Genomic DNA, 15000 nt, shown 5'->3' with positions numbered 1-15000 from the left:
GAAAGTGATTACTTGAGTATTCTAAACAGCCAAAATTCCAAGCTATAGTTATGAAGTTCATCTTCATGACCAAGCAAGGCCAAGGCTTGCACTTCGTTTTGACAATTAGCTGTTTGATAGATGTTTGATACTATCGCCACCGGGATTTCGAGAATGTTTACAAGTATGTGTTTTTCTAAGACTTCATATTCATTAGATCGTCTTCACGTGACGTGTTTTTATCCTCATCAGGCATAAGAGGTGGTATATTATATCTGTTTACAATTAGCGTGCTTCGTTTGGGAACCAGAGCATTTTGAATTTCAGGGTTATGGAGGTTGCGTGACACAAGGCTACGATCGAGTTTGTTGAAAAATATATACTTACCTCATGAGTTTTGAGCCTTTTTAGAAGTTAGAGCATTGGGAAAAGTGCTTATGTAAATGCTTGTTTGTTTAGTACTGATAATCAATCGCCTAAAAAGCCAAAGTAAGTTCCAGATGTTTACACTATATTCCGGCCGCCATATTGGTGTACCGGGGCTCTGAAAATCTCTGGAAAAAATTTACGACGAATATCTGAAGTTTGGGGAAACGCACAGGCCTAAAACTTGGAGAAATGGCTTATTTAGGTATCTCCTATAGCGCACATCACAATTTCTTAGCTTTTTTCATTGGTTGGTTCTCAATTTATTATTTATTTTTTTTATTGCGTGACAGTGAAAACGATCTGTACCCTTCGACGAACAAAACAGCAACTGTGGAATATATTTTTTGTAAAATGATAAAACATGCTTTTTAGTTCATAATTTTTGTACATGTTCTTACCTTCTTCTGATATAAATCCATGCCATTTCTTATTTTTTGATCGGGATCATTTGCGGTCCAATATGGGGATCATTTCCGGTCCGGGATCATTTGCGGTTCAATTTGGGGATCATTTGCGGTTCGGGATCATTTGCGGTCCTGGGATCATTTGCGGCCCGTACAGATATTTTGGGCTATCTTTAAAACGGAGAACGAGGAATGGGGGAATGGGGGAATGGGGGAATGGGAGAATGGGAGAATGGGAGAATGGGAATGGGGAACGGGGGAGTGGGAACGGGGAACGGGGAACGGGGAACGGGGAACGGGGAACGGGGAATCTTTAAAATGGGGAATCTTTAAAAGCGGCAATCTTTAAAACGGGGAATCTTTAAAAGCGGGAATCTTTAAAAGCGGGAATCTTTAAAAGCGGGAATCTTTAAAAGCGGGAATCTTTAAAAGCGGGAATCTTTAAAAGCGGGAATCTTTAAAAGCGGGAATCTTTAAAAGCGGGAATCTTTAAAAGCGGGAATCTTTAAAAGCGGGAATCTTTAAAATGGGGAATCTTTAAAAGCGGGTATCTTTAAAATAGCGTTAATCTTTACTGAAAAGTGAACGAGAATCTCTCAGTTTCCCACCGGAAGCTATTTATTCTCTCACATGTATCAACTCAATAGGTACAGAGACAGTTGTGGAATTTATTCATTGTAATTTTATTGCACGCTATTAAAGCACGTCGGTTTAGCGGGATAGTGGAGCGGTTCAAATCTCGATTCTCACTCTTTGAGATCCGCTAGACCGACCAAAGAATCGAACTGCCTGGATTTATCTTAACTCCGGACTGTGACCTTTTGTTTCGCAGCGATGGATATTTGTCGTAGCCTTATCATATGCTAATGGAAGGACCTACGACTTAACGACAAATATATGGCAGGGTAAACACGTTTTTGGTTGTTTAATCGATAAATCAACAGTCCCCTAAATCTGGTTTTCACATGACGTCGCTAAAATTCAAACTATAAAACTATTAATCATCCTGAGATTTTACTTTCATGATGTGTAAGAGCAGCTGAAAACTAATAGTCACACAAATTTTTGCTCCAAGTGGGTTCTTGGTTTTGTAATAGACTACGCTTGAATTTCTAAGCTTTTGCGTGACGCGGCATTTACATGACTGGCAAGAAAGCTGTCATGTTGGTTAAAAGACTGACTTATTTCCCCCGGGGAATTTGGCTATCTGAACAGTTCATGTATTAGAAAAATTATTATTTTTAAAATGTTTTTGAGTTCCTGAAGAGATAAATTCACGCTTTTGTAGCAAAACTCAGTGACAGATGTTTCTGTTGGTTTCCGGCCGCCATCCGGATGGGCGCCAGCATGGCGTCTCCATCAAAATCTCTATAAATTTGGGTAAAAAAATTCTCCGCATATCTTGCTTAAGAAACATTGCTGTGACCTGAATCTTGGCGAAAGTCTTTGCATATTTACCTTTTTTGTCTTCAAGATTCTGGACTTTATCATTTGAACTGTTTTGATTTTTATTTTGATTTATTTTGAATGGCGTGACACTGAAAACCAGCAATAAAGCAATTCGATGCTCGATGCCCGAACGATGTGACGGCGAATTTCGCGTATAATCCGTCATTGCGTGCTTAATGGTACCTCTTTCTACGCCACGCAGTCATGCGAAGACAATTTCAAAGTGCTCATTGCATTCACTTTAAAGAAGAAAGAATCGGTCACCTTGAAGGTCTTCCACTGTTTAAGTGGAATGATCTCCGCGAACAAGATATGATAGGGAAGGGTCGTTTGGAGCCGCTTTTATCACAAAAACCAGGAACAAGGACGGAAAATCGAAACAGTGGTTGACAAGAAATCACCCGCTTTTATAGATTCCCGGCCCGCTTAAAAAAGACTCCCCATTTTAAAGATTCCCGCTTTTAAAGATTCCTCATTTTAGAGATTCCCGCTTTTAAAGATTCCCCATTTTAAAGATTCCCCGTTTTAAAGATTCCCGCTTTTAAAGATTCCCCGTTTTAAAGATTCCCGCTTTTAAAGATTCCCGCTTTTAAAGATTCCCCGTTTTAAAGATTCCCGCTTTTAAAGATTCCCCGTTTTAAAGATTCCCGCTTTTAAAGATTCCCCATTTTAAAGATTCCCGCTTTTAAAGATTCCCCATTTTAAAGATTCCCGCTTTTAAAGATTCCCCATTTTAAAGATTCCCGCTTTTAAAGATTCCCCGTTTTAAAGATTCCCGCTTTTAAAGATTCCCCATTTTAAAGATTCCCCGTTCCCCGTTACCCGTTCCCCATTCCCATTCCCCCATTCCCCCATTCCCCATTCCCCATTCCCCATTCCCCATTCCCCATTCCCCATTCCCCATTCCCCATTCCCCATTCCCCATTGTCCATTGTCCATTGTCCATTCCCCATTCCCCATTCCCCATTCCCCATTCCCCATTCCCCATTCCCCATTCCCCATTCCCCATTCCCCATTCCCCATTCCCCATTCCCCATTCCCCATTCCCCATTCCCCATTCCCCATTCCCCATTCCCCGTTCTCCGTTTTAAAGATAGCCGATATTTTGCGGGTCACGTTTGCTTTCCCCTTGAAGGGTCACAGAGGTATGTTCTCATAGCGTTAAAAAAAAAATGTTTGCTTTGAACGTAACCTTATTTTTGTAACCTAGCGGTGTAAACCAAGCTATCGATTACCTGCTTTGTATTACGCGCCACGCGAGAAGTGATAAAAGTAATAAAAATGTCACGTATTGAGTGCACAAAGAACAAACAAATATTTCTCTTTTTACGTCATTTCATTGTTAAAAGATGTATTTACCAGACGGAGACATTTCATGGCGTGAATTTAATCTTTCAGCTTTGTGAGAATATTTATCTCTATAACGAGGTGAATCCCACAGTGGCATGGTTTGTTTTCGTGTGATACTTAGGTAACTCATGACGTTTTGAAACATTTTTTTTCAGAATTTTTCCGTTGATAGATCAAGATTAGCTTTTGGTTGTAAAGTAAAGTTAAGTGTGAAGACGAACCTAGTGACTCATCAGGCCGGAGCTTATCCCGGTTGCTGTAGTATGAAGCGACTGGGAGTATTTCTACACCCCTCTGGATGGGATGCCAGTCCATCTCAGGATTATACCCAGCATTAAGTTTGCCGGTACCCATTTATACACCTGGGTGGAGAGAGGCACTGTGAGAATAAAGTGCCCTGTCCAAGAACCCAACACAATGCCCCTGGCCAGAGTTCAAACACGGACCGCTCGATCCGACATGTGGCCACCCGCCTCCCATCGATGCTACAATAATTGCATCAAACAAATGCCCAAACATTGGTGAGCAAGTGGCGGCCATTTTCGTGACGTAAATGATTACTTACTGCAAAAGAATAACCCATTTGAAACATCCTTAATTTTAAACTTATGGGTTTGTAAACGGCTCCTGTAACCTTTTTTTTAAAGCGAAGTCTAGTCAGCATGTCAAGTTTTAAAATTTTGGTAAGTTAAGAAAAAAAAAAATGGTGGAAGCAAATTTAGGACCACCTCAAATTTTTGGAAAATTTAAGGTGGCTGTGAATCCGCTCTGATATTCTTTATCGATTCTGGTAGTGATATCAGTTCCATCGTGAAACGCTTTTTTTATTATTATTTGATTTTCCTCAAGACCTGAAGTATTGGTCAAAAGGAGTCGCTAGTAGATGTAAGGACTTGCCATGGCCTGCATTTACTTTGGTCGAGATTAATATTTACAGGAAAGTCCGCGGACGCTTTTCTCCCTTTGGCACCCATCGGCAGCCAACCCAAATTGATCGCACGTCATCCGTCACAGCTTGAACTAGCAAGTAAACGTGAAGTCCGTTTCCCCTTTCAACGCATGACTGTATCTAAATTCAACTTTCAACTACTTGGGACAACTTTCGCCTTAAATTACCGAGGTGTTGCACTTCTGTAGCTCGCTATTATTTTCTGTAAGTGATAAACTTGCCGGGAATTTCGTTCATAGTTATAAATATTGTGATTTTATAACAAAATAGGTACAAATCACGACAGTATACTATACGTCATTCGGCATTGATCTCTCACACGAAATAGCTAGATCCAAGTCACACAACTCCAAAACCCCCTCCCTAGGGGAAAAATGGATACCAAATTTTCAGACCTATAAAATTAGGAAGCGGTTCTAATATATGACCGTCGCAAACCAGAAAAAAGCTCCATCTGCGTAAACATTTGGAAAAGGCTACAAATTTGCCAATGTTAACGCGGAAATAATCGGTTCCTTGTAAATAACATACTCAATGCCAAGCCAGAGTAAAAAACACACCCAATTTTAGTCCAATGGGGTCAAAATTTACCCCTTTTTCAGACATAAACAGCTCAAAAAAAAAAAAAATGCATACTCTTCGGGGCCGCATATTCCTCTGATAGCCCAGAGAGGGGACTACTAAGAATAGCATCTTTAAAAATTTAGGTAAGCATTGATTGGGATCCCTGCCCCTAAAACCCGAGTGCGGCGCATCTCTAAATGCGCGAGAACTTACGAGAGAAAAAAGTTAATATGGGCGAAATTCTCTCAGTCGAGCACTGTCCAAATCGATAGACTTCCACAAGTGAAATACACATGTGTAGATATGGGGGAGGGCTAAAAATAGCATCTTTAAAAAGTTAGGTAGGTATTGGTTGGGATTCACGCACCTAAAACGCGAGTGTGGCGCATCTCTAAACGCGCGAGAACTTACAAGAGAAAAGAAAGTTGATATAGGCGAGAATGTCCAAACTAAACACTGTGCAAATCGATAGTTTTCCGCAAGTGAAATACACATGTGTAGATTTGGGGGGGGGGGGGGGGCTAAAAGTAGCATCTTTAAAAATTAGGTAAGCCGTGGTTGGGATCCCTGCATCCTAAAACGCAAGTGCGGAGCATCTCTAAACGCGCGAGAACTTACCAGAGAAAAGAAAGTTGATATGGGCGAGAATCTCTCACCCAAGCACTGTCCAAATCGATAGACTTCCGCAAGTGAAATACACCTGTGTAGATCTAGGGCAGGGCTAATAGTAGCATCTTTAAAAAGTCAGGTAAGCATTCGTTGGGATCGCTGCACCTAAAAAACGAGTGCGACGCATCCCTAAATGCGCGAGAACTAACAAGAGAAAAGAAAGTTGAAAGGGGCGAGAAAATCTCACCTACGCACTGTCCAACTAGATAGACTTCCAAGAGTGAAATACACGTGTGTAGATTTGGGGGAGGGCTAAAAGTAGCATCTTTAGAAAGTTAAGTAAGCATTGGTTGCGATCCCTGCACCTGAAGCGCGTGTGTGGCGCATCTCTAAACGCGCGAGAAGTTACGAAAGAAAGAAAGAAGTTCATATGGGCGAGAATCTCTCACCCAAGCACTGTCCATATCGATAGACTACTACAAGTGAAATACACATGTGCAGATTTGGGGGAGGGCTAAAAGTAGCATCTTTAAAAAGTTAGGTAAGTCGTCGTTAGGATCACTTCACCTAAAACGTATGGCGTAAAAGTATGGCGCATCTCTAAACGCGCAAGAGCTTACTTGAGAAAAGAAAGTTGATATGGCCGAGAAAGTCCAACCCAAACACTGTGCAAATCGATAGTTTTCCGCAAGTGAAATACACATGTGTAGATTTGGGGGAGGGCTAAAGGTAGCATCTTTAAAAAGTTAGGTAAGCCGTGGTTGGGATCCCTGCATCCTAGAACGCGAGAGTGGCGCATCTCTAAACGCGCGAGAACTTAACAGAGAAAAGAAAGTTGATATGGGCGAAAATCTCTCAGCCAAGCACTGTCCAAATCGATAGACTTCTAGAAGTAAATCCACACGTGTAGATTTGGGGAAGGGATAAAAGTAGCATCTTTAAAAAGTTAGGTAAGCATTGGTTGGAATCTCTGCACCTAAAACGCAAGTGTGGCGCATCTCTAAATGCGCGAAAACCAATGAGAGAAAAGAGAGTTGATAGGGGCGAGAAAATCTCACCTAAGTACTGTCAAAATCGATAGTTTTCCACAAGTTAAATACACTTGTGTAGATTTGGGGGAGGGCTAAAAGTAGCATCTTTAAAAAGTTATGTAAACCGTGGTTGGGATCCCAGAATCCTAAAACGCGAGAGTGGCGCATCTCGAAACATGCAAGAACTTACCAGAGAAAAGAAAGGTGATATGGGCGAGAATCTCTCACTCAAGCACTGTCCAAATCGATAGACTTCCACAAGTAAAATACACGTGTGTAGATCTGGGGAAGGGCTAAAAGTAACATCTTTAAAAAGTCAGGTACGCATTGGCTGGGATCGCTGCACCTAAAACAAGAGTGCGACGCATCCCTAAATGCGCGAGAACTAACGAGAGAAAAGAAAGTTGAAAGGGGCGAGAATCTCTCACCTAAGCACTGTCCAAATCGATAGACTTCCAAAAGTGAAGTACACGTGTAGAGATTTGGGGGAGGGCTAAAAGTAGCAGCCTTAAAAAGTTAGGTAAGCACTGGTTGGGATCCCTGCACCTAAAACGCGAGTGCGGCGCATCTCTTAATGCGCGAGAACCAACGAGAGAAAAGAAAGTTGAAAGGGGCGAGAAAATCTCACCTAAGCACTGTCCAAATCGATAGACTACCAAGAGTGAAATACACGTTTGCAGATTTGGGGAGGGATTAAATTAGCACATTTAAAAAGTTAGGTTAGCATTGGTTGGGTACCTGCAGCTAAAACGCGATTCTGGAGGATCTCTAAACGCGCAAGAACTTACTTGAGAAAAGAAAGTTATATGGGCGAGAATCTTCAACCAAAGACTGTGCAAATCGATAGTTTTCCACAAGTGAAATACACGTGTGTAGATTTGGGGAAGGGCTAAAAGTAGCACATTTAAAAAGTTAGGTAAGCATTGGTTTGGATCCCTGCACCTGAACCTTCAGTGTGGCACATCTTTAAACGCGTGCGAAGTTATGAGAGAAAAGAAAGTTGATAGGGGCGAGAATGTCTCACCCAAGCACTGTCCAAATCGATAGACTTCCACAAGTGAAATACACGTGCGTAGATTTGGCGAGGGCTGAAAGTAGCATCTTTAAAAAGTTAGGTAAGCATTGGTTGAGATTCCCGCACCTAAAACGCGACTTTGGCGCATGTCTAAATGCGCGAGATTTTACGAGACAAAAGAAAGTTGATATAGGCGAGAAAGTCCAACCCAAACACTCTGCAAATCGATATTTTTGCGCAAGTGAAATAGATGTGTGTAGATTTGGGGGAGGGCTAAAAGTAGCATCTTTAAAACGTTAGGTAAGCCCTGGTTGGAATCCCTGTACCTAAAACGCGAATGTGGCGCATTTCTAAACGCGCGAGAACTTTGTCACAGTTTCCTTTATACGGGGATTTCAACGCAAACTAAGAGCAATTTACATCTCAGAAGTTCTCGTGAGCACTAAATTATGAAAAACATTTTGTACTAGATACATTTAAGCAAAAGGTTTAAATGTCATCTGTATTTTAATATGCTCTCCTTGAAACAGACAGGGGCTCTGGATGCACTTAACTACACCTCAAGATCTGGTCTGATTTACGGCAGTTCAATTGTTTGATCGTGTCCTTGGCTGCTTGCCGTACACTTCTGATCTTCCAGCAGTAAAGAATTGGGTTTAGAGACGAATTTAGGTAGATTAAAGTAGCTGTAAAGGCCAGAGCAATTTCATTTTGGCTTCTAGGTATTTGGCCATACATCATAAGCATTATCACAACGGAAAAAGGAATGTAACAAGTAACTGTCACCTGCACCCATATTGCGCTAGAAACTGAGTTTTTGTATCGTGCAATATTGAGTGGAAGTTTTCTTCCGTTAGGTTTTCCTTGTGTTAATGGGAACACTTGCGGCCGATATTGTCGAAGCTTGACATAGATAGTTGAGTAGCAGAAGACAGAGGTTGTTACAGAAATTATTGTAAGGGAAAAGCCTGCGGTAATAGCAATATAAGCATTCCAAAACGATATCGTTCCAACTGAAATACCAATCAACCAAAAGCAAGCGATAACTGCACGAACTCGTGGTAATGTTACAACTTGTCTGTTTGTCAGTCCAGATAACAGAGCTAGGAGTCTGTCCACGCTTATTGCGCTGGATGTGTAGGTCGATATTTGACTCAAAACACAGCTTGAAGTGGTAGATAGCCTTTGGAGATAGTGAATAACTTGGTTGTTCATTCCAGTTGTTACAGAAGACAAAAGGGTAACGACGTGAGGTGGTTGAGAAATAACTCCAACACAAAGATCAGTGATCGCCAGACATCGGAACAAAAGTTTTGTTGGAGGATGAAGGGAAGTCTCTTTACGAAGAGCAACAAGGATCAGAGCATTATCCAGTGATGCAGCGATGGACAGCAAAATGTTAAAGGTTGAAAGAAATACGCCTATCCCCGCTGGCATTGACGATTCGCTTGCTTCCTTCAGCTCGATTGTGGTGTATTTGGTTACGGTGAGGTTCGCCATTCTCGTTCACTAGCTCTTGCTTATTGCAAGAGTGATAATGCTCAAGAAAACTCTTATAATGCGTTGTGCGTAGCAGATGAAACATTTCCCATACGAATATTTTGATTTCGAGTGAACAAAATTAAGCTGTTTGAGAACCAAGAACAAATAGTTGTCGGAAGAACTACTAACGGACGATTGACAAAGATTTCATAAAACACCTAACTTCAATTGAAATGAGATTTCAACCTTATTTTAAGTCCTTAAAAATTCTGTTGTTGAATTGAGTTTGAAGTACCGATGTACTTTCGCACTTGAAAGCTTCTACCTTCACTTAAACTGATTTATTCAACCTTTCCTTTTAAGTCCGTGTTGTTGAATTGACTTTTAAAGAGTAGTGCATTGAACTGACCTTTAATTACCAAAGTACTTTCGCACTTCAGAACTTCTGCCTTCACTTAAACTGATTTTTTTTAACCTTTCCTTTTAAGTCCGTGTTGTTGAATTGACCTTTAAGCAGTACTACAGGATGCTGTAAAGTGCGTAATACCACTTAATCAAGCACATTTGCCTTTAATATAATGATTCCTTTTGTATTCACTCCGGGATGACTTAAAAAGCAATTCCGTCTTAAGTCTTAACACAGATTTTGTTACTAATTAAGTTTTTTGCCTTCTTTTTGAAATTTTGAAATGTAAAACAATACATGTTTATTAGTTTCTTTCACTTTTTCCGCGAGGCTGGACTTTGAAATTTTCGTCGGCAAAAGGATCTTTTTCTCCTACGTCAACTTTTCATGATCAAGAGGTTGTCAGGGAAAATTTGCAAGCACAACGCCAAAAGTATAAGGGGATTTTTAATGATATACCAGTCAACCAGTCAGTTTTCCTTGCCCTATATTTTTGAAAGAGGGAAAACCTTGACTGAGAATTTGAGGAACGGATGGAAAAATGAAGGAAAATAGAATTTTCGTCTTTTTTTTTTCTTTTTCTTTTTTGCCCTACAGGTGTTATCTAGACAAAATGTTTATTTTTATGCGTGCAAAAACATTTTAGCGGCCTCTTTCATTCACTTTCGGGTGTACAATACTCTTTTCTTTATGATTCATTATTAAGCTCACCCTTCCTGGGCTCATTAAAATTTTACCTAGTAAACAAGACGGTTTTTTTTTTTTTCGATTATGAATGACATTGTCCATCCGTACGAATCAACATCTTGTCTTTTGTAGGTTGCTTTCAGGTTCGAGATTAATGAAAAAGGATAGCACGAAATCGAGTTTAGCTTCTCTAAAACTACTTGTCATTTCTAGGTCGATCCGTGCCAAGATCTGTCCATAAAAAAGCTCTCTTTCAATATTTTCGCATTTTTAATGAGTATTAAATTAACTATAAAACAACTGCAGCACTGAACAAGATAATTAACATTTTACATTAAATATAATGAGAGTTAACTAGTCCTAAAATTACAGTTTATTACGAAATTTTGGGGCAAATTACGAGAAACTTTGTTTTTTGCTGTAGTAAAATTCACTATTAAAAAACTTTTCTTTTTTTGCCAAGGATAAAAATCGATCCTAACACCCAGATCTAGACAAGCAATTTTCCTAAAGGAAATAGTCTATAGGCTGTTTTTGCCCCAAGAGGTTATTTCGTCACAGTTTTACTATCACGGGAATCGTACATAAGGGTGCCCGTCTACCAGTTTTCGAAATTTTGTTACGTACCCTTAACGCACCCTTCGAAACTTACCTCGTAATGAAGATAACGAAAATATTGTCGTTTAAAGACCGTAAAACTTCGTTAACTTTGACTGTGATGAGTACAGACCAGGCTCGAGGTCCTGTCTTTCAGAGATTTTCTTTAGAGGAGTAATATTAAAATGTAGAAAACATTTGGAGCAGTAACTACTTGAAACATCTTTGAACGTTCAGTGCATGGAAAATTTTGATTGAAATGTATGGTTGACATCCTCCGCACAAATCAAATTCTCACAAAATGGCCCTTAGCTTTGGGACAAAACGAGATATATATATCTCTCTAATATTTATTATTTCCTTTTAAAAAATGTTTTCCTTGGAGTTGGGACCAATATTTTCATCATTTGGAAAAATAAGTTTAAGAATAAGAGTAGACGAGAAAAATTATCTTACCCTGTGAATTATAACGACAGGCAAAGTTACTCGCGTAGAGACTCTTTGCATAAATACGCCTAAATTTGAATAACAATACTATATGCATCCTTGACCTCGTACTTATGTTTCCAGACAAAGGATTTTTCACGTGAATGCGAGGCTTAGGACGTATAAGTATTGTTATTCAAACTTAAGCGCTATTTATGTAAAAGGTCTATAACTGCTTCTGTTGGACTTTGATTTTAGCACTAGGTGAAAAATGAACAACGTTGTTCGGAGCTTCAGTTCTGTTTTCGTCAATTCAATATTCACAGAAATATGGGACAACATTGAAAGGCAATATTTAATGAGCTCAGGGTGGGTGAGTTTATTGATGAATCAGAACAAAAGGAATACTGTTCGTCCGAACGTGAGTCAGTGTAAAAGGTCGTTATGTTTTTATTTCTTTTTTTTTTTTTTTTTTTTTCTCCGCAAGCATGAAAAATAAAAATGTTCTCTAGAAAACACGCGCAGGAAAAAACTATATTCTTTCCTTTTTCCACCTGTTCATTTTATTTTTATTGAATGATTTTCCTTTTCAAAAGTATAGGGCTAAAAAAGGAGAACTATTTTGGTTTACTGGTATATCAGTAAAATTGCCCTCACTGCTTTGTGCTCATAATATTTTCCTGACAACTTTTTCAGGTGTTGAAATCGAAAAAAATCTTCTTTAAAGGATATTTCAAGATCCAGCTTAGAGCAGAAATTTAAATTAACATTGGCAGAATTGGAAATTAATATTTTAAACTTTTTTTTTTTGACACAATCTTTTATAAAGCTTCGGACTGAATTGTGTTCTCAAGTAGTACTGGACTGAGTACAAAAGGAATAAATATGTTAAATTTCAATGGAGCATATTGAAGTGATATTACACAGTGTGTAGGAAAGCATCCTGTAGTACTCCTTTAAAGTCAATTAAATAACACGAACTTCAAAGAAAAGGTCAAAAAATCGGTTTAATTGAAGGCAGAAGTTCTTCCGACTACTTAACTTTTAACTTTTATTTTTTCCTAGCTCTCAACGTAATGGTGAACCAACATATTTCAAGATAATTGCATAAATGTCTCACCTGCTAGCAAAAAGCACATTATAAAAGTAACTGGAGCATCAACACGGTTGCAATAAACAAAACCCAGTGATAACACACAAACTGCGGTGACAAACATGACAATAAAACGCATTTTGGAAAACAAAATTCATTAACTTGACGTTTCGTATGTTTCGACGTACATCCTCAGAAGTGACCGTTTGGAATAGAAGTAACAACTAAATTTAAATTAAAGATAAGTAACTAATTAACAATAACAATGACAAAAGCTGAGAAAAATTTACATATTAAAAGATGTAAACTAATAAAGATAAGTTTTTTCGCTGCTAACATTATCGTTAGGGTGGGTTTCAGTTCCTTAATTAGTAGAGTCTCCTTTATCTTGCATTGAGTATCTGACCGACCTTTTGCTAATATATCAAAGTGGTCCCATTTTAAGTTGTGACCAGTTGACGTGACGTGGTCTGCGATAGCTTTAAAATGTTCAGTTTCTCTGTCATGCAATCTACGTTTTGTTTTTCCAATGTAAAATCCTGGCAGTCCCAACAACTAACCTTAAACACAATCTTTGATATTTAACAAATGGTAAACGCCATAGCGTGCACTACTGAGTTAGGGATGCACGCGGGAGGTTGCTAAGCACGAAAGAAGCGACTCTAGCTTCTTGAGTGCTTAGCAAACCTCCCAAGTGCATCCATAACTCAATAGTGAAATAACCCTAAGATTAATGCAGCCATAAAATTTATTAATGCAGGTCCTCAGCTGTTTGGTAACAATTTCGCTTTGTAACCCTGAATAAGGTAGAACTAAGATTATTTCCTTTTTGGGGACTGTGGTGGTTGGATTCTTCGGTCTGTTTTGCTGCCTGTTCAGAACATCATTGATATTTTAATAATATGAAATGGCTCTTCTTTGTGGCAAACTCCAGCGTAACTTTTAAGACTAAGCGGGGCAGTGTTGCTGGATTGGGGAGGGCATACAATTTGTCAAGACAAATTTGTATTGTGTCATCTAGTGGAACATTTGTAAACTGTGAACTAACATCAAACGAGCACATCATTTCATTGTGATGTTTATACGCCTTAGCCCAGTCTGCAAAACTAAAAGAGTCCTTCATCGTGAATTGATTCGTGGAGATAGGCTGAAGTATGCGTACAAGATATGATGCCAGATTGCAGTTATAAAAGTTATACTGGAGTTTGCCACAAAGAAGAGCCATTTCATATTTAATGGCCAATACTATCACCAAATTGATGATGTGGTTATGGGCTCTTCTTTAGGTCCTGTTTTGGCCAATATCTTTATGTGTCATTTTGAAGAGAAATGGGTTCTTAACAATAACGCTTGCCCTTCTATTTGGTTTCGGTACGTTGACGATACCTTTACTGTCACCACAGTTTGTGTGTTATTTCCCATTATAAAGATCCAATGAACAAGAAAGGCGAACCTCACCGTGACCCGCGAAAACAATACAATCGAGCTGAACGAAGAAGTTCGAAGAGGGCAAATAATCGTCAATACCAAAAGGAATTTCGACCATGAACATTTTGCTGTCCATCACTGCGTCACTGGGCAATGCTCCGATCCTTAGTGCTCTTCAAGAAGAGACTTCCCTTCATGCTCCAACGAAACCTTTGTTCCGATGTCTGGCGATCACTGATGTTTGTGTTGGAGTAATTACACAACCTCTCCTCACCGTTTTCCTTTCCTCAACCGGAATGAACTTGCAAGTTATTTACTACATCGATAAACTAAGAATTGCTTCAAGCTAGCCCTACAACCAAAACGGAGGGAAAATCAAACGAATCTTGCCTTTTGTCACACAATATCAACCATGAGTGCCACAGATGACCTGCAACTCTTTAAAACTTCTATTTTGATTCGTTCTTGTTAATCTGCACCTCTTTTGTTTTTAGGGCTAGGGGAATTGTTTGTGTTGTATACCTATTGTTTCGTTTGGTGAATCATGAAGACCCTTGTGAACGGTGCGTGGTCGCCCTCGTGCCAAAGTTTAAACTGTGGAAAATGGCATTTAATAGAATAACAACCACTACTGAGCGAAATATACAAGGATTCGCCCTTCTTTTTATGCAAAAGAGGGCTTTTGCTCAAAGATATACTCGTGAGAGCCAAGCTATGAAAAAAAAAGGCTAAAACACACGTTTGGGAATCATGTAGGCCTGTCAACCCCATTACACTGGCTCTATATAAGAGTGTTATTACAATTAATTTCATTGATACAAGACCTTGAATTAATTAGATTCCCAATTGGAAAAATAGAATTTCAAACGTTTACATATCAACGAAATGATATTATTATTATTATTATTAGTTGTCATCATAAAATTATTATTATTATTATTATTTATTGATGGTACAAAAGATTGTCATGCAAGAAAGAGGATTAGATAACTCAGTATTTATTTAAGACTGAATGAACTCATTGAACTCCTATTTTTGAGACAACCTTGTTTTATCGAATCAAACTGAGCATATAGTTTGTATGTAAACGACTCAGATTTGC

The 15000-nt window shown here is 39.1% G+C and overlaps 1 protein-coding gene across 2 annotated transcripts in view; it reads right to left on the bottom strand.

Annotated features, from left to right (window-relative positions):
* Positions 1 to 14926: 14926 nt before the first annotated feature.
* Positions 14927 to 15000, bottom strand: part of LOC145460347 (progranulin-like) — a 13647-nt gene continuing 13573 nt past the window's right edge. For both annotated transcript variants that reach the window (XM_081445129.1, XM_081445128.1), the window contains one exon: positions 14927 to 15000. This exon is cut by the window's right edge and continues 1759 nt beyond it. The gene's annotated coding sequence lies outside the window, so the exon portion shown is untranslated.

The sequence above is a fragment of the Orbicella franksi genome, chromosome 11 (assembly GCF_964199315.1).
Source record: "Orbicella franksi chromosome 11, jaOrbFran1.1, whole genome shotgun sequence".
Taxonomy (NCBI): domain Eukaryota; kingdom Metazoa; phylum Cnidaria; class Anthozoa; order Scleractinia; family Merulinidae; genus Orbicella; species Orbicella franksi.
Note: the sequence above shows the minus strand (reverse complement) of the source record. Positions and strands in the feature narration are given on the sequence as shown.